This window comes from Monodelphis domestica, chromosome 6 (genome assembly GCF_027887165.1).
Source record: "Monodelphis domestica isolate mMonDom1 chromosome 6, mMonDom1.pri, whole genome shotgun sequence".
NCBI lineage: Eukaryota > Metazoa > Chordata > Mammalia > Didelphimorphia > Didelphidae > Monodelphis > Monodelphis domestica.
In genome coordinates this window covers 171,694,458-171,713,244 of record NC_077232.1, presented here as the reverse complement: position 1 = coordinate 171,713,244, position 18,787 = coordinate 171,694,458, and the positions used below count along the sequence as shown (strand labels likewise).

The 18,787-nt window shown below is 40.3% G+C and overlaps 1 protein-coding gene across 3 annotated transcripts in view; it reads right to left on the bottom strand.

Moving 5' to 3' along the window:
* Window positions 1–18,787, bottom strand: part of NOCT (nocturnin) — a 44,526-nt gene that overhangs the window by 14,072 nt on the left and 11,667 nt on the right. Inside the window, exon 1 of one of the 3 annotated variants that reach the window (XM_056802714.1) lies at window positions 215–17,177. The exons of the other annotated variants lie outside the window; for them this stretch is intronic. The gene's annotated coding sequence lies outside the window, so the exon portion shown is untranslated. Of the gene's footprint in view, window positions 1–214; window positions 17,178–18,787 lie in introns of those variants that run through there. 3 annotated transcript variants of the gene reach the window in all.

The window sequence follows — 18,787 nt, the reverse complement described above, 5'->3', positions numbered from 1 at the left end:
GGAGAGGAATCAAATGATTTGCCCAGGGTCATACAGGTAGAAGCAGCATCTGATTCCAGATCTCTCCTAAACCTGAGTTTCACAATCCCCAGTTACCTTTTCTGTAAGGTCCTTTCCTCTCCAAGTTGTTGTGAAGACCAAAGAAGGTAGCAGAAGCTGGAGTATATATATTATGTTACACAGCACATCAAATAGGGCATCATAGGAGTCCTACCTCTTCCATGAAGCCTTCCTTCCCCAAACACAGCGAGCTCTTCTTTCTGTTAACAGGCACTTACTGCTGGTGACATTTCTCTGGCATCGTACCAGGGGAGCCATGAAGGGTTCTTAAGCAGAGAAGTGACCCTTAGAGGTCATCCAGTTCCACCACCCACCCAATGAAAAAATCCCCTCCTACACACAGGCCATGACAGATGGTGATCCGGTTTCTGCTTCAACACTCGGAGAGACCAGCTGCTGCCTGACTGGCTGCCTGGGCAGCAAGGTCCCCATTCCCATTTGGGATGATAGCTGGAACTGTCAAGAAGTCCTTCCTTCCCAATGACCCAAAATGTGTCTCCCTGTAAGTCTTAGACATGGAAGGGTGGCGGGGCTAGGGGCTGGAGTGAGGGGGAGGGAACAGAAGGAAAACAGAAATTGTCCTGGGCCAGCAAATAGACAAATACTTTATAAATAAATCTCAGGTTCTATTTAAAACATGCACGCCAAATCGTACGAGAGGAAAGTACAGATAAGAGGAAAACAAAAGATAACACAAGTTTCTGCAAAAGGATCTACACCTCCCTAACAATCTTACCATGAAAGGAAGGCATTAATTATTTTGACCTTATATGTTATGAAATAGGCAAGGCGGAATCATCCGAGTTAGGAGGGACTGGTAGTTACAGCACATCTACTGAGTCCTAGAAATATGCATCAACAGATTATTATCATCCTCAGGAAACATGTCTAATACCACCCACTTCTTGGAAGCGAATTTTCTCTTTCCTGGGCGAATCCACAGCGTTGATCATTTCTCTAATACCCACCCTCGTTTATCCCAATTTCAAGTGCAGTGTCTCTGTGGAGCAGACATTCTGAACTTTTTCTGTCACTCTTTGTCCCCTCTTTTATGGGTTGCCCACCCTCAGGAGGATGTAAACTCTTGGAGGTCAGGGCTTAGCTTTCTTACTGTTTGTCTCGGTACCCCCCAAACTTCTCCGCACAGTGCTTGGCATATAGTAAGTGCTTGATATCTGCCAGGACCCCTTTGTCAGTTTGGTGAAGCTTGTGGACTCCCTCTTCTAAGAGTAATGTTTTTAAACATGTAAAACACACAGTTACAAAGGTTAGCAAAAAAAGGGTACAATTTTTTCCCATCCAAGTTCAGAATGCCTGTGATAGTGTTTCTATTTTCTAGCTGAAGTCAAGTTATAAACATGCCCAAGCTCTTGAGAAGTTCTAAATCCCTACATGCCTTGTTTCTTTTTTTTTTCATCCCTAGCCCAAGAAGGTTCAAAGTGACTTGAAAATCTTCTCAGTGTCTTTTTTTTCCCAATCATGTAATGTAGAATTCTGTAAAAGACAAGTCAGTTTGGGATCCCAAATAAGGAAGCCTATTGCTAGAGCCACAGATTTCATCTGCAGACTCTTATTCATAAGAAAGAGAGTACGAGAGAATAGCCAGAGTGCTGGATTTGGAATCAAAGACCTGGGTTTGAATTCTTGTTTAACTCTGCATATTTATTACAAGGGTTTTGCTTTTCTTGTTTCTTTTGGGAGTGAGGTGGGGGGAAAAGGGAAGAAAGGAAATCAGGGCTTATTCATTTTTAAGAAACGAATGCAATGGGCTTATTTTAATCAGGCCACAGAGAAAAGCAGATAAGTGTATCTCCTCATGTTTGACTCCTACCTGATTCTTCAACTGCATTCCTAGCCCTTATAGAGAAAGGGCGTGATGGGGCAGCAGGCAGGGTAGATTACTTGGTTTTGAAGTTTCACGGGGAAATTAAAGTATGCTTTAAAGTCTTGGTACTTGCAATTTTTTAAAACCACACCCTAAACTTGCCCCAACCAGACAGAGCTCCTTTAATAAGCTCTTGGGGATATTGACAAACACTAATCTATTTTTTAATCCTGCTCCAGCAGCCCTGAGTGTCTACTCTAGTCATCTGTTTACAGAATATTTTCTTTGCTGATAAGCACAGCAGGCTGGGGAGCTTGTGAATAATCTTCCCCAGCTGTTACCCTGGGCGCTAGTCCCTTGGTTTTGCACATGTGCCAATTAAAAGCTGAACAATGCACAAAGGCCAGGATTACCAGGCTGCACACCTGTCAGGAGGCTGCCTGAGGATGCAAGAAAATGTGGAGGGGGTGGGAGAGAGAAAAGAAAGGTTAAATAACCTCCCCCCACAAAATAGGAACAGCAACTGTAAAGGAAGGCTCTCTGAACTAGGCAAGCCCAATGCTGCCATCTTCTGGCCATTTCTTGAAGCAGCTCAAACACTCACCCAAGGATGGAGATTTCCCAGTGTTCTAAGGTCAGGTTCACTGGCAGTCAGAACATCTCAGAGGAAAGGATGTGCCATGAGTAAATCCTCTAAAAGAATCCCCTGCAAGTGATCATCCAGCCTTTGTTGAAAGGCACCTGCTTCCTTCCATTCCATCTCTCTGGCTAGCTCTAAATGGTTAGGAAGCCTTTTACATCAGACCTACATTCAAGTGTCACAGGAAGTCCACTAGAAGGCCGACAGTAGCAGAACTCTTCCAATGTTTTCAACGCATTGGAGGAGTAAAGAAAAGAGTACAGAGCTTGGTACCCATTACCTTACTCGGACAGGGATTTGGATAAGGGCTCTTTGGGGGCAAGTCAAAATCTGGTTAACTAAATGCAGAAACTATGCACAAGATGAAAGGAAAATTCTTTCCAAATAACCACTTCTAAAAGGTTTGCAATGGGCCCTTTTCCTACCCCAAATTGCTCTAGTTGGAGCTCTAGAAGCCCAATATCCATATCCCCTCATGCAAACAGCTTGGGTTCCTAACCCACAGACTCAGAACTTTTCGGTCCTAGCATCTCTCCCCAGCTCAGTGCCTACAGAACTAAACATTCCCTCATTCTATGGTATGAGGGAGAACCAATACAAAATGTTGGTTAAGGTATGTACTGTACCTATATAGGGATAGAGCCTGTGATTTCCTTGGAACTCCCCATGAGCAAACTCTCTAACAACACTGTACCTGAAACTTTGCCTAAGTACAGAGAAAATAACTCAAAGCTAGTCTCTGAGGCTGTCTCTTCATTACACAAGGAAGCTGGATCAATATTTTGTAGCCTAATGAGAATCCTTTGACCCTACTCCTAACTCCTCACTTTAGAGATGCTGAAAGTTTTAATGAGTTAGTGGCAGGGCTAACTTGAACCCAGGTTGCCTGATTCCTAGTTCATCTCTTTCTCTGCTACAACAGGATATCTTACTCCTTCCAGACCAGCTATTTTGTTCTATACCTCCTATGATTTCTCTATGATGTGATTATAAACATCACCTATGTAGACATATCACACACACACACACATATAGAGAGAGAGCGAGATACATATGTATACACACTTCTTCCCTTGTGTGGTAAAATATGTGTGGATAAAAGAATGGTAAGCTGGCCTCGGACACTTCCCAGCTGTGTGACCCTGGGCAAGTCACTTAACCCCCATTGCCTAGCCCTTACCACTCTTCTGCCTTGGAGCCAATACACAGTATTGACTCCAAGATGGAAAGTAAGGGTTTAAAAAAAAAAGAGTGGTAAGGGCTAGGCAATGAAGGTAAAGTGACTTGCCCAGGGTCACAAATCTGGGAAGTATCCGAGGCCATATTTGAACCCAGAACTTTCTGTCTTTAGCCTTGGCTTTCAATCCTTCTTAAATTCAAAACTAATTGTTGGCAAGGTGATGGATAAACCAGATTCTCATATGCTACATGAAAAACTTGTGATGAAAGTCCATGGAGTACTATTTAGGAAGTTTTGCAAGGACCATGGCTACTACTTAATAAAGTTCAGCATTTTTTAGTTAAAAACACATCAACATGGAGATACATAATTCCCAAGTTTGCTTTTAAAGAGTAAAGATGGCAACAAATTTCCACAATATCCATCATCAAGATGGCAATGACTTGTAATTTTAGAATATAACTTATCTAGAAGCAATGGCAACATTTAGAAGTGCCTAAAAGACAACGTGGAAAATCCTCAAGGAAAATGACAAGCCCTAGGTAAACTCCAAAACAATTCCACTACAGCAACACCAAAAAGTCCAAAACATTTTTCTTAATAAAACATTAGCAAGTTAATTAGCTTATTGCTTCAGTAACTTAATTTCAATAATTTAGTTACACAATCCCTGAATGTCTCTTCGTTCTTCCCTGCAGTTGTCTTTTATTTATTTTGTATGCATTTCTGGGGATAAAAATAAAGGTAAAAGACAGTCCTTACTCCTAAGAAGCTCAGAGTCTATGGAAGAGATGACATGCAAATGACTAACATAAAAACAAGCTATATTCAGAATAAATTGAAGGAAAGCAGCAGAAGGAAGGCATTAAAATTAAGAGGATCAGATGAATCACTAGGTTCCAGTTTTCTTGTCTGTAAAATCATGGAGGTTGTATTAAATGGGATCCAACATCCCCTTTGGTTCTGCATCTATGTTGGGGATCCTGTGGGTGGGTCTGATGACTTCAGGGATTGAACTGGATAGCCTTTTGGGTCCCTTCCAACTCTAATGTTACATGGTTCTAAGTAATAAAACCTGCTACATGTCTGTGCATTTAGGCTGGGGATGAATGAGATGGAGACTACTGCCCACTTAGAAAGTCACATATTGGGGGCAAAGGAGGTGACTTAGATTCATTTACTGCAGCAACTGAATGACAGCTATGTGAGTTTGAGTTTTAAAATGAAACTATTATGTTTTTCCTGCCTATTTCATTTGGTAGAAAAGGACTTTCCAAAAGAGTGATCATGTTACTTGATGTCTGAATTAGAAAGGAAAAGGAGAAAGAAAGCTCATGTGCAAAACAAATACCCAGATGAAATTTATTAGAGGATATTCTTTACTGTAGAGAGCAGGGGATGAAATGCTTTGGTATTCCAGATTTGCATCTGGGTAGGGGTAGTAGTGTGACAACCTTACTTTCGGGGGGGGGGGGGGGGGGAGTGGTTCTAGAATGGCCATTGGTGGGAAACAAATTTCTGCTTCCATAGCTCTACTTTGGGATCTTTAAGTAATTGGTTGAGGGACAATAAAAATATGGAATTGAAAAGCTTCCCAATTTTTCAAGGTTGGGCACCATTTGGCCTGATGTAGATATTTATCTATAAAGTTAAAACTAAAGAAATAGGGAAACTTTATCATGTGGTTTTGTGGGTAAACAAAAAGAAACTGAAAACCAATTAAAACCACATAGCTAACTGTGCATAGTCATCTTTTTTTGTGTCATGGACCCCTCTTGGCAATCTATGGTGTATGGCCCCTTCTCAAAATTGTTTTTAAATGCATAAAATAAAATACATAGGATTACAAAAAGTATCTACTGAAATAGTTATCCAAATACATAAAAAACCCAACCATAACCAAGGTATGACTCAAGTTAGGAAGCCCTATTATTGAGGATAGAAACCAATAAATGTGGGCATTAAGTCTATCAGGAAAGTCACAAGTTCAGTCCCAATCTCTAGTCCTAGGACTAGTCTTTCCATGAAGTTCTGCTCATAAATACCTTTCCAATGCCAAGAATATAACCTTGAATTATTCTCACAAGTGAAGATGAAAGATGGAAGGGAAATAAATTTCTGATACATAAAGGTCATACAAGGAGAGAAAGATCTTAATTATGAATATAGATATTATATATGGATGTCTATATACAGATATTCTCTTATAAGCAATATCAATTATTTAGATTCCCCAGAAGAGAGATGGCGCTTCCAGGTATACACTTTTAAGAAGCAAACCTGTCATACATATATTGTAAGAGAGGTCATAGAACCTACAAGCTAGGCACTATAGGATCAATGCAGTCATAGTTTAATAGGTTTTGTAATAGCAGAAAGGGAAGGCACATTGAAAGGAAAAGACAATCCTGCATTCTTCACCTTTTAGGGGGCAGCTAAGATAGCAGAATTATGAAAACCTTTTTCTGTTACAGGATATGATCCAACTTCCTCCTTTTTTTACAATTATCAGCCTCAAAGGAGTAGGTCACCATGGGTGGCCAAAGTAAAGAAATTAGAAAACAAACAAACAAAAAAATGAAACATCATCCAGGGGTTAATCTTCTTTGTGAAGGACAGGTTTCTGTCCTCAGCTAGGCTGCTCTGAGGACAGCAAAGATAATCTGTTCATGGGTCCACACCCAAAAGCTGTTTACTTTTTACGTCTTCCAGAGCTTGGATATCTGCGATTCCTTTCACATGCCATAGGAAGACATGGGGGGAGGAGGCATGGATTGCAAAGTGCTGCAATCTAGTGGAAGCAGTCTCCATATATGGATAGTAGGAGCAATAATTCCTAAGGCTCTGCCCACATAGGTTGGGCCCCTTTTCCTGCTTAGCTAGTTGCTTTAAAAGGTATTCAAACCATCCATGAGATCTTACCATGAGATCTCATCATGTCTCCCTTCTCCCTCTATCCCAGAGGCCCCCTTTCCCTCCTAGTTCTTCCCAGAACCTCCATGAAGAGCATGCTTCACTCTTGGGACTTCTCCCTCCTACTTCAGTCATCTTTTATGGGTCCTTTTCCTTCATTAGAATGTAAGTTTCTTGAGGGCAGGGATGCTCTTTTTCTTTTCTTCCACTTGTATCCACAGTGCTTTATACAGTGCCTGGCACTTACTAAATTCTTTGATGCCTTGACTTGATCTCAGTACAAAAGCCAGCACAGGGAGCCAGAAGCATCTTTTTCAGGCACCACACATGCTTGAAGAGCACTATGGGGAGGGCAGCTTCAGAGGACTTCTCAACTGAATCAATTCTGTATCCTTGCTGAGTAACCTTTCCAATGCTATTCTCTTGCTGAGCCTCCCTTTGTTTTTTGAATAAACTTTGATTGCTATCTTCTGTTGTTATCTATTGATATCTCTGGTTTTCACATTGTCTAAATTGTCCCATATCCCTTCAGAACAAAGATGGGGGGGGGGGAGGGAGGAACCAGCAGAAAAGAAAAACATTCCACTAAACTGATTCTATATACTGGGGGGGAGGTGAGGAATGACGTTATAGGCAATGTTCCACACTTATGGACCCTCACCTCTGTAAAAGAATGGGGAACAATGTTCTTATATTTCTTCTTTGAAGTTAAGCTTATTTTTTGTAATTTTGCAACATTTTCTATAGATAAACATCTTTTTTGTTAATTGCCATATTGTCTATAAGTGTCTTGTTTAGTTTCAACTCCAAACTTGAAGTATCAGAAGGGTCTGAATCAGGTTGGGCCAATAGCACCATAACAATGAGATCGCAAATGCATCTCTGGAGGAAATATGTCATTTGTGTGGAAAATAGTGAAGCTTTTGGTGGAAACCAGTCTGATTTTTTTTTCTCTTTCTTCCCAGGAAAACTTTTATTTAATTATCTAGAGCCATCATTAGCTATAAGAATAAACTATGCTCATTCTTTAATCTGCTTGCAGAAAAGGAAAAAATACCCTCTCTTTTATACTATACAAGTCATTTTGGTATTCGGTTTTTATTTTATTTATTTATTTTTAAACTCTTACCTTCTGTCTTGGAATCAATACTATGTATTGGTTCCAAGGTAGAAGAGTGGTAAGGGCTAGGCAATGGGGGCTTGCCCACAGTCACACAGCTAGGAAGTGTCTGAGGCCATATTTGAACCTAGGACCTCCTATCTCTAGGTCTGGCTCTCAATCCACTAAGCTACCCAGCTGCCCCCCATTTTGGTATTTGCTAAGGAAAAGAAAAACATGTTTAATACTTGAGTGTTTTTGTCTTAGTCTCTGATAGAAAAAAAATAATCATTAAAAATGTAGTCGTACTAAGTCAAAATGTCAGGATTATTTCCAACAAACAGATTTTAATTTTTGCAATAAGAACTACAAAAGAACTGGACATTTTTCAAATAGACGAGTGCAATAATAAAATAAAGGAGAAAAAACCGATCCAAAAAGCTTTGATAGGTTCTCTCTATACTGAGAGACAAATACTCCCATGGGTCTCTGGTAATGCTATATTACTTTCTCTTATGCCATCTTTAAAGTTGTCACAAGGTAGTGCCAATTCATGAGAAAGGCAAATTCCTTATTTCACATGTCATCATCTGGTAAAGTAACATGTAAATTCATGATCGAAATGCAATGAAGTATGGATTATGGAGCTGCTCTCTCTTGTGCATGCTTAAGATTTGTCCCCTCCACCCCAATATCCTGGGGCTTTGAAGATGCAAAAGTTAAATGCTGGACTAGTTCCTACCCCTTGCCAAAACAAGCAGTGAGTTATGTTATTTCAAATATGCAAACCTCTCATGGTAATTTTTTGTAAGATTTAATATAAGAATGATACTAACCTAATATTCATGCCATTTACTAGCTCTCAAGAGAGAGTGGAGGGGGAAAAAGGTGCTTCTCTATTTCCCTCACTGCTTCCAATGTCCAAATACAACTGGAAAAGCATCAGATTGGGGAGCCCAAAGTGCAGTATTTAGGCAAAAATGAAGTGGCTGAATCAGAATGGGTGGGTAATAAGAATACCCGACACCCAAATGAATTTCCTCTGGCTAGATCTGTCTCATGTTAAATCCTGTGAAGAATGAACACTTTCTTCATTGACTTTGATCAGGACACTTAAAATTCTGTAATTGCATCTAGCTGCTCATGTTGATGTAGCCCAACTGAGACGGAAACTAGATGAGGCCACAAGTCAACAGCCTTCTGAAAAGCAAGAAGCAAAAGAAGCGAGGGTTTGCCCACACCCGTGTTCTACCCCCTCTCTTCCCATCCATATTAAAGTCAACATCACGCTTCTTTCCTTTGATGTGGACTGCAGACAGCATACAATTGGACTCACATTATAAGATGGTGTCACAAGACACGCCGCATTATAAGAGAGGTCGAATGAAAGGCAGACAGGCCAGCCAACTCGACAAGTCTTAAAAATATTAGGGACCGGGAGGCAATGAGGCAATGAAAGCAGACTCTATGAAACTGCTGGATGAGAAAGTTGAAGAGTTTAGCCCCACGAGCAGTATGAATTCATCATTGCTCATTACCATCCTTTGTTCCAAAAATGAAATCCCATCATCAACCAGTCCTCTTAGCTCATCTAACTGGTGCCCAACCAGATATCTTCTTGAGTTAAATAATGTTTAATTGTGGATGCAATAAAAGTTAAAACAAACCAAAACGCTGGGATCCTACTTTATACCTTTTAGACTGGAAACTATGACCACAAAGGGGAAATGATCATTGTTGGAGGAAGTATGGTAGCCTCGGTACACTAATGTGTTGTTGGTGGAATTGCTGAATTGGCCCAACCATTCAGGAAGAGCAATTTGGAACTATGCCCTAAAAGTCCATTTGACCAAGAGATAACGCCATTCCGTGCCTCTGTCCCAAAGGGATCAAAGACAGCTATGTAGGGCAGCATATCTTATAGTAACAAAGCACTGAGAAAAAAAAGATTGACCACCAGTTGGGGAAAGGCTGAGTAAGTTAGAACATAGGAAGTGTCATGACATCATAAGAAATGACAAAAGGGTTCCAAGATATCTGCAGAGAATTATATGACACAGAGTGACGTAGGAGAACGAGATATCCATCTATAATAATATAAAGGAAAACAATGATGAAAAAAATGTAAGAACCCATTTATGGGTCCAGGAGATTGAAGAAGCATATTTCTGCGTTCTTAGAAGAGAGGAAAAGACTGGGTAAAAAATGAGACCAACATGGTTGGATAGTGCCAATGTGTGAACTTTGTTTTGTTTGACTACACTCATTTATTAAAAGGGAAGACTTTTTTGGAAGGGTGGGAGGGGGAGCCACTGGAGTGGAATGAGTGGGGATATCAGTGATGCAAAAAAAAAGTAAAGAAGAGTAAAACATTTTAAAAGTATACAGAAGAGAGCAGAAGGAAATTTAGGTGACATGTGAGCAAAGCAGTGCTGGTTCTTAAATATACACTTAAAAAAAAAACAACCTATACATTCCATCTTAGAATCAATACTGTGTATTGGTTCCAAGGCAGAAGAGCAATAAGGGGATTAAGTGACTTGGCCAGGGTCACACATTTAGGAAGTATCTGAAGCCATATTTGAACTCAGGACCTCCTGTCTCCAGGTCTGGTTCTCAATCTACTGAGTCACCTAGCTGCCCCTAAATATACACCTTTAAAGAAAAAAAAAACCCAAACTATGCAATAGAGATTCACAGTTTCATATATAACCCTGTTTTCTTGTTCTCTGTAGATTGAAATGCTAATGTTTGGGGGCAGCTACGTAGCATAGTGGAGAGTGCCAGACCTAGAGATGAGAGATCCTGAGTCCAAATCTGGCCTCAGATACTTCCCTTCCTAACTAGGTGACCCTGGGCAAGTGACTAAACCCCAATTGCCTAACCCTTACTGCTCTTCTTTCTTAGAATTGATACTAAGACAGAAGCTGAGAGTTTTAAGAAAATCCAATTGTTTGTTCCTATTTGGGAGGTTCATAATAAAAAATTTAAAAACATAAACTAAATCTAAGACCCTAGAGGATGAAGACTATGCTCTGTTACATAGCGACAGGCAAACATTTTATATTGTTTATTGCCATTTAAAAACCTGAAGTTTTCTGGGAGAATGATCCCGTGTTCCTAATTGCTAGGTTAACTTGAACAATGTTCATAACCATGAGACAACTGCCTTTTTCTTTTCTATAGTGAGAAAATAAAAAACCTAATTATCAGGCAGTGATGGCGCCAGCAGCCTTCTATAGTTTAAGACTGAAGAGGAGGAGGGTGCACCCTTATCAAGAAAATCTCAGGAACTTATGGTGCCCCAAAGGGAGACAAGATAGTACCAGGATATTCTAGAAAAGGGATTTTTTTTTAAAAGGAGGGAAAAAGCACATTTCCCTTTTCCTTCCTTCTCATTCTATTTTTTTGCCTTTCCCCAATTTCTACTATCTGGATTCTGGAGAGCATCTTAGAAGGTCAGTCTCTGTCTCTGTCTCTGTCCCTCTCTGTGTCTGTCTCTCCCTCCTCCCCAAGAAAGACAGGATGGTAGGATGGTATACAAGAGAATGACAATGCTTGTGCAAGAGTCAAGAAAAGAGAGAACAAAACCAGGCTGTGCTGGTGCTGACCCCTGAGAAGAAATACGGACACTTACCTCTCTTTTCTGATAGGGATGGGGGACGGGGACTATAGTGTGGAATGTTACCTAGCCTGTCAGATACGATTGCTGGGCCAGTTTTACTTATTCATTTTTCTTTGCTACAAGGAAGGCTCATTGGTTGGGGCTGGGGAGGGAGGTTATATCTGGAAAGGATTGTGATGTAAAAACAAAAGGCATTACTAAACTGCAGCTAAAGGAAATCCAGGAGGCAACACTTATTGGTTGTCTAATTATGGGCAAGTTACAACCTCTATAGGAACTTGTTTCCTCAACTCTAATGTCTGGATAATAATACTGACATTACTTCTCTCACAGGGCTCTTTGTTGCAAGAGAAGTGCTTTGTCATATGTAAAAAACTATATAAATATAAGAAGTTTTTAAAAAGTGGGGGGTGAATGGAAGGGCCATTGTTCACTGCCTTTTCTCTTTTGGTGTCATTTAATTACAACCACTTATCATTGTCCTTGTCCATTTTCAGTTGTATCTGATTTTTTCTGACCCCATTTGGGGGTTTCTTGCCAAAGACACTAGAGTGGTTTTGCCATTTCCTTTTCTAGATCATTTTACAGATTAGGAAACTGAGGCCAACAAACTTAAGTGACTTGTCCAGGGTCTCACAGTTAGTAAGTGTCTGAGACTACATTTGAACTCAGGAAGAAGAGCCTTCCTGACTCTAGACACTGGCATTGTACGCCAACTACATCCAAATTCATGCAATATAAGAATTAAGTATTTATATAAGGCATATTGGTGGAACCCTGGGTTACTTATGCCACAGTATCTATATGGGCAAGTAAAAGCAGAGAGGCTTAAGAATACATACACCAAGGTTTTGCTCTAAAAGCAGAAATTTCTCATCAGTGGATTAAATCCAAATTAATTTGATGTCCAAATATGATACACAATTACTTCTAAAGACAGTGAATTATTCTTCCTTAAAATGTTATAACAGGTCACTTCTATCATTTTCATAACAAAGTCTGATTCTTCACATACAAACTCCTACTTGGCTATTTGGGCAAATTTTGGGGAAAAGAACTGCTCTCAGACTTGGGTCAGGAGGCAGAGAAGAAGAGCTCAAAATAATTTCAAAACAGTTTTTAAAGCAGTGATCCCACTGTCAATGGGATCACCCTATGATGTTCATCTAAAAAATAAGGATGGCAACATTGAATGTACCCAGCTTGGAATTATGTTGAGGAAATTATTTAAAATCTAAGAACACCAAAAGAAGTGAAGAAATTTGGAAAAACAAAAAGGGCCATTATTTGTTTGGGAAATTCTATTCAACCCATTCAGCCTAAAAAATCTGCATTGACCCTCTCTGATTCCATTAAAGAAGCCCTAAATATCCTATTGTGGCAGCTAAGTGGAACAGTAAATAGAGTGCCAGGTCTGGAGTCAGGAAGATTCATCTTCCTGAGTTCAGATCTGGCCTCAGACACTTACCAGCTGTGTGGCCCTGGGCAAGTCACTTAACCCTGTTTGCCTCAGTTTCTTCATCTGTAAAGTGAGCTGAAGAAGGAAGTGGCAAACCACTCCAGTATCTGTACCAAGAAAATGCCATAGGAGTCATGAAGAGTCCGATGCAACTGAACAACAACAATATCCTAGAGCAGACACTTAGAACCGTATTGATGCTTCACCAGAAGGAGAGTTCGCATTTCGAACAACTGCTTTTATAAGTTGTTGATGCTCCTTGGGGTATATCATGGGCATTTTCCACTGACTAATGAACCTCCACTGAGTCTAATCTTATAACAAATGGAGTTATGCAGACCATATCAACACATTGGCCATGCAGGAAAATATGGGTCTCATTGCACATCTCTAGTCCACCAGCATCTCCTTCCAGAGAGGTGGGAATCAGGTTTTGTTCGTTACCCTCAGGGTTCTTTTTTTTTTCCCCATCACCACCATAAATCAGTTTACTCAGCCATTCCCCAGCAGGATATCACCTCAATTTCCAATTCTTTTCCATCACAAAAAGGGCTGATATAAATATTTTTAAACAAATAGGTCCTTTCCCCTTTAAAATCTATATATTTTTTAGGGTCAAATCCCACCCTCTTTCTACCAGTGAAGAGGGCAACCCCTCTACACCTGAGCAGACAGCTTAGAGAATTACTGTGACTAGAAAATTCATCAATCTGTGACCATCAGGGTTCTGAAATCTTTAAATGCTGTTTTTCCTTTATATCCTAGAGACCACAGGATGATCAATTCTTTTCCTGGTTTCACTAGTTTCCCTCTGTGTTAGATCAAACTCTGAATTCTTCATGTCCATCATTTCTTATGGTACAATAATTCCTTTACATTGTTTGGTTTGTTTCGCCAATCCATAATTGAGAGGTACCCACTTTATTTTCAGGTCTTTGCTAATATAAAAAGAGCTGCTATCAATATTTTTGAATATATGGACCTCCTGGTTCTTAGCGTTCCTAGTAGTATGTGCAAGAGTAGTGGTGGTATACTTGGGTCCAGCATGTACTTGGTGTGTACTTGAGTCAAAGACAATTGATTGGTTCCAAGGCAGAAGAGCAGCAAGGGGTAGGCAACTGGGAATCACACACCACAGGTATAACTGTTAACCAATCCAGCTACTTTGGAGAGCAATTTGGAACTGTACCCAGAGAGTTATAAAACCGTGTATACCTTTGGATGCAGGAACACTATTGCTGGATCTGTTTCCCAAGGCAAGCAGGTGAAAAGGAAAAGAACCCATATATTACAAAATATTTTTAGCAGCTCTCTTCATGGTGGTGAAGAACTGAAAATAGAGGGGATAGCCATCAATTGGGGAATGATTAAACAAATTATGGTATATGGTTGTGATGGAATACTACTGTGCTAGGAAAAAATGATGAGCAGGTTTAATTTAAAAAGCCAACAACCTTGGAAAGAACTACATGAGATAATGAAGAGTAAAATGAGTAGAACTAGGAGAACATTATCTACAGCTACAGATTTAATATTGGAAGAATAATTTGGGAATGTTCCCCTCCAGAGAATGAATTGAAAAATGGAAACACATAAAAGACATAATCTATGTACGCATATCTGTTTGTTGAATGATACCTCCTATGGTCTGGGAAGGGGAGAGAAGGGTTGAGATACCTAGAAACAAATTCTATTTAAAAAAAAACAACTATTTGAACCAATTCATAGCTCTACTACGTAACTCTCCTTCCTTACAACATCACTTTTCAGTAGTTAGTACAAGTATTATTCCTACTTTACAATGAGGAAATTGGTGTTAGGTCAGTCACTCAACAAGCATTCATGAAAGCATATGTGCCAGGCACTGGGCTGAGAACATCTTGACACAAAGAGAGGCTCCAATAGTCACTGACACATTCTAAACAGGAGAGACCACACATAAATAGCTGGAGAGGAGGTGGAATCTCTGAGAATCCTGCCAGCTGGAACTGAGGTGGGAGGTAAAGTCAGGACTTCTATCTGGGGTGTCCTCCCCCCTTCCCAATTAGACTTTGCTGTACATGAAAAGAACAAATGGCTTTTTCTCATTAGGGCTGATTACATGAATAATGCTGCTTTAGGGATGATTGTTAATAAGATCAGTGCAGCAACCCAGCTGAGATGTTGCCCGGTTGTAAATTCATTTAGGATAAAGACTGATCTCGGATTTTTCTGTCTTAGTATCAATACTGTGTATTGACTCCAAGGTAGAAGAATGGGAAGGGCTAGGTAGCAGGGGTCAAATGACTTGCCCAGAGTCACACAGTTAGCAAGTGTCCTTGGCCACATTTGAACCCAGGATCTCACATCTCTAGGCTTACCTTTCTAGCCACTGAGCTCCCTAGCTGCTTCCATGGACCTGTGATTTCATTAGTATAGAGAACTTCCAGATGAAGAAAGTCTTTACCACTGCAGACTGTCATCTTCAAAGTATCTTAGAGAGTTGCCTAGAGCACTGGTCGAGTGACTTGGCTGGGTCACAGAGCTAGAAACATATAGAAACAAGCTGGGACTTGAATTCAGGATTTTCTGAAGCCATGGCCATGTCTCTATCTTCTATGCAACACTACCTCTTGCAAAGTCACTTACTCTCACCAATCTGTTAACCTGCAAAGTCTGGGAGAAACTGTGCAGGCACAAACTCATCAACAAACTGGTGATAACAGAAGTGGATCATATTGATGATGAGCTAAATGCTACGGAGGTGGAGGGGGGTCTAAAAAAGTATTTTAATAGATGGGATCCACCAAAGGCAGAGAAAGATCAACTCGACGTCAACACACACTTTACTAAATTAATAGCAACAAGCTTTTAATAAATGCCTACTCTTCTCATCCTCAGGGAGACAAGGAAATGAAAAAAGACCCTACCCTCAAGGAACTCCTAAACGAATACAAGTCCCAAACAACCAAGTTAATAAAAGTCTCATCATTTTTCAAATCCATCAGTTCAGTTCCCCTGGGATGCCTCATTTTTGAGATGGATGGGAATCCGGGATCTCAAAGACTATGTCAGCAAAATGGAAGTCCTGTCAGGCTTGAAAGGCTGTAAGTATTCCTGACAATGTTTCCAAGAACAGAGGAAGCTCTTCACCAGATTGGTGATTATTTGGCCATGGTAACTAATGAAGCCACAGACAGTGACTGTGGGTCACTGGATGGGGAAGTAGCTCTTTTGAAGGACTAAAATATAGCACTTCTTTTTTCCCTCTTAATGAGAAAAAGGACCTTTAAACACAAGGGCAGATACACGATGAACATACATGCCACTCATCTGCTCCCTACATTTGTGGCTCAGGATGTTTCTGTAGACAGTGCCTAGGTCAATTTGTCTGCTCTGCCTTTATGACTCTCCATACACCCAATGGCTCTGGCTTCTCTTCTCCCTGTCCCATTCTTCCTCCACCTGAACACACCAATGCCTAGCTTCATTCTTTTTTTTTTTTAAACCCGTACCTTCCGTCTCAGAATCAATACTAACATTGGCTCTACGGCAGAAGAGCATTAAGGGGTAAACAACTGGGGTTAAGTGATTTGTCCAGGGTCTCACAGCTAGGAAGTGTCTGAGGCCAGATTTGAACCCAGACCTCCCACTTCCAGGCTCAGCTCTCTATCTACTGTGTCACCTAAGCACCCCCCTAAATGTAGCACTTCTAAGAGGCAGTGTGATGTGTGCGACAAAGCCCTGGACTCGGGAGGCAGAAAGGTCTCATTCAAACCCCACTTTACAACAGCCTTGGCTCATGGAACAAGCCACTTAAATCTCAGCCTTGGTTTCTTTAGCTATAAAAGGGGAATGATAGTAGAACTTAACAAAAATTGTTGCAAGGGTTATATGATATTGTATATAAAATCCTTAGCAAAACTTAAAATGTCATATATAAAGGTAAGCTGAAAAACTTTTAAACCAAATTTGGCTTCTTTTTTTCATTTTCCATTCCTTTTGGGGCATCCCACCAACACGTCATCTCAAGCACAAGAGAATGAGAAAATGAGTAATCTTGGGTTTGGCTTCAAAGTAAAGATTGTGATAAAGAGGAAGGAAGGGGGGAAAGACTTTCTGCTTTAGACTTCAGCAGCATTTCAGGAAGTGGGACTACGGGTTCTCACAGGGTTTTGAAATCAACTAATTTAGAATTGTAGGGTTTGGAAATGGAAAGGAGGTTGGAGGTCATCTGGTTAAAGTTCTTTGTTCTACAAATGAATCAAGTGAAGACAGCCCAAGCCCACCTAGGAAGGAAGAAGCAGAGCTAGAATACTCCATGCACTCACATATATTTTCTTTACTTTTTAAAAACTTTTTTGAAAATTTATTTAGAATATTTTCCCATGGTTCCACGGTTCAATGTCCCCCCCACCCCCACCCCCGGGAGCTGACAAGCAATTCCACTGGGTTATACACATATCATTATTCAAAACCTATTCCTATGTTATTCATATTTGCTGTAGAGTGATCTTTTAACATCAAAACCCCTATCACATCCCCATTGAACCATGTTCTCACATATTTTCTTGTATTTTTACACCAATTATAAGGAATTGAAAATTGTTCTGTTTGGATTAAAAAAGAATTTTTTTTATAAGGCTGTTGACAATTTTAGTCTTTTGAGCAAGAAGCTCTACTAGTCCCCTATTGCCTCCAGAAGAAAATATAATAATAATCTCTTCTGTTCGGCTATTTAGAGCCACAATCTGGTACTGAGACACCTCTTTTCCAGGCTTATTAGACATCCTTTCTCTTTTTTGCACTTCACAGTTTAGCCAAGATGACCTGCTTCTTTCCTGGATGCCACATTTCATTTCTGTACTTCGGTACAGTCTCTCTCCCAAGCCTAGAAGATGGCTTTCTTCCTCCCTTCCTCTCTCTCTCCCCCTCTCTGTCTCTCAAAAACCTTAATCTTCCACTTTAGAAGGGCAGAAGAACAATAAGGGCTAGGTTAAGTGACTTGCCCAGGGTCACACAGCTGAGGAGTGTCTGAGGCCAAATTTGAACCCAGGATTTTCCATGTCTAGGACTGACTCTCAATACACAGAGCCACCTCACTATCCCCAGCTCCCTTCATTCTCTTGGAATCTAGTTTCTTCCAAGACTCAGCTCAGACATCACCTCCTACAAAACACTCCTTCTGACCCTCCAGGTGTTACTGTGCTCTTCCCACATTCCTCTTTATATGTATGTATGTATGTATGTATGTGAGTGCACACATGCTATATAATATTTACTTGTATACATGTGTTTATCCCCAGAAGGCAAAAAAAAAAAAGGATCCTAATCTTAGGGTAGGAATTATTGTTTTTGTATCTCCAGAGTCTAAAATCAGTGCCCAGAACATAGGGAACACTTAATATTTGATGATTGTCAAATGAATGAATGGCACCCATCATTGGGCAGCAATCTTAAACCACGAGGGAAGATTTTAAACATTATTTATAACATAAAATTCTCCATCTGTACTACCCATTCAATAACTGTCTTTGTTTTATAAAGAGGGGAAAATGAGTTTACTTCCCAAGGCCTTTCCCCAAATCCAGTTTCTGAATCCTTCCCAAAAGGTCCTGCGGTAGGCATTATCCTGCCATTGTTCCTCAGTTTGAATTCATTCCAGTAACATTAAAAAAAAAAATCCTCACTTGTCTTAGTAACAACTCTAAGACAGAAGGGTTAGGCAAACAGAGGTAAGTGACTTGCCCAGGGTAATTATCACTGAAAATCATTTAACTTTATGCCTTCCTGACATCTACCAGTCTCTTCCAGCTGAGCATCTTGAGGCCAAATTTGAACCCAGGCCTGCAGCTCTGGCCACTGTGCTATCTAGCTGTCCCACCCAATAACACTTCTAAAGGATGCTATTGAGGGAAATCGGGACTCAAGTCCCAGCACTGTTTATGCCACATACCTAGCAGTTTCGTGTCATAATTACATTTACCCATTTATTCAATCTAACTTG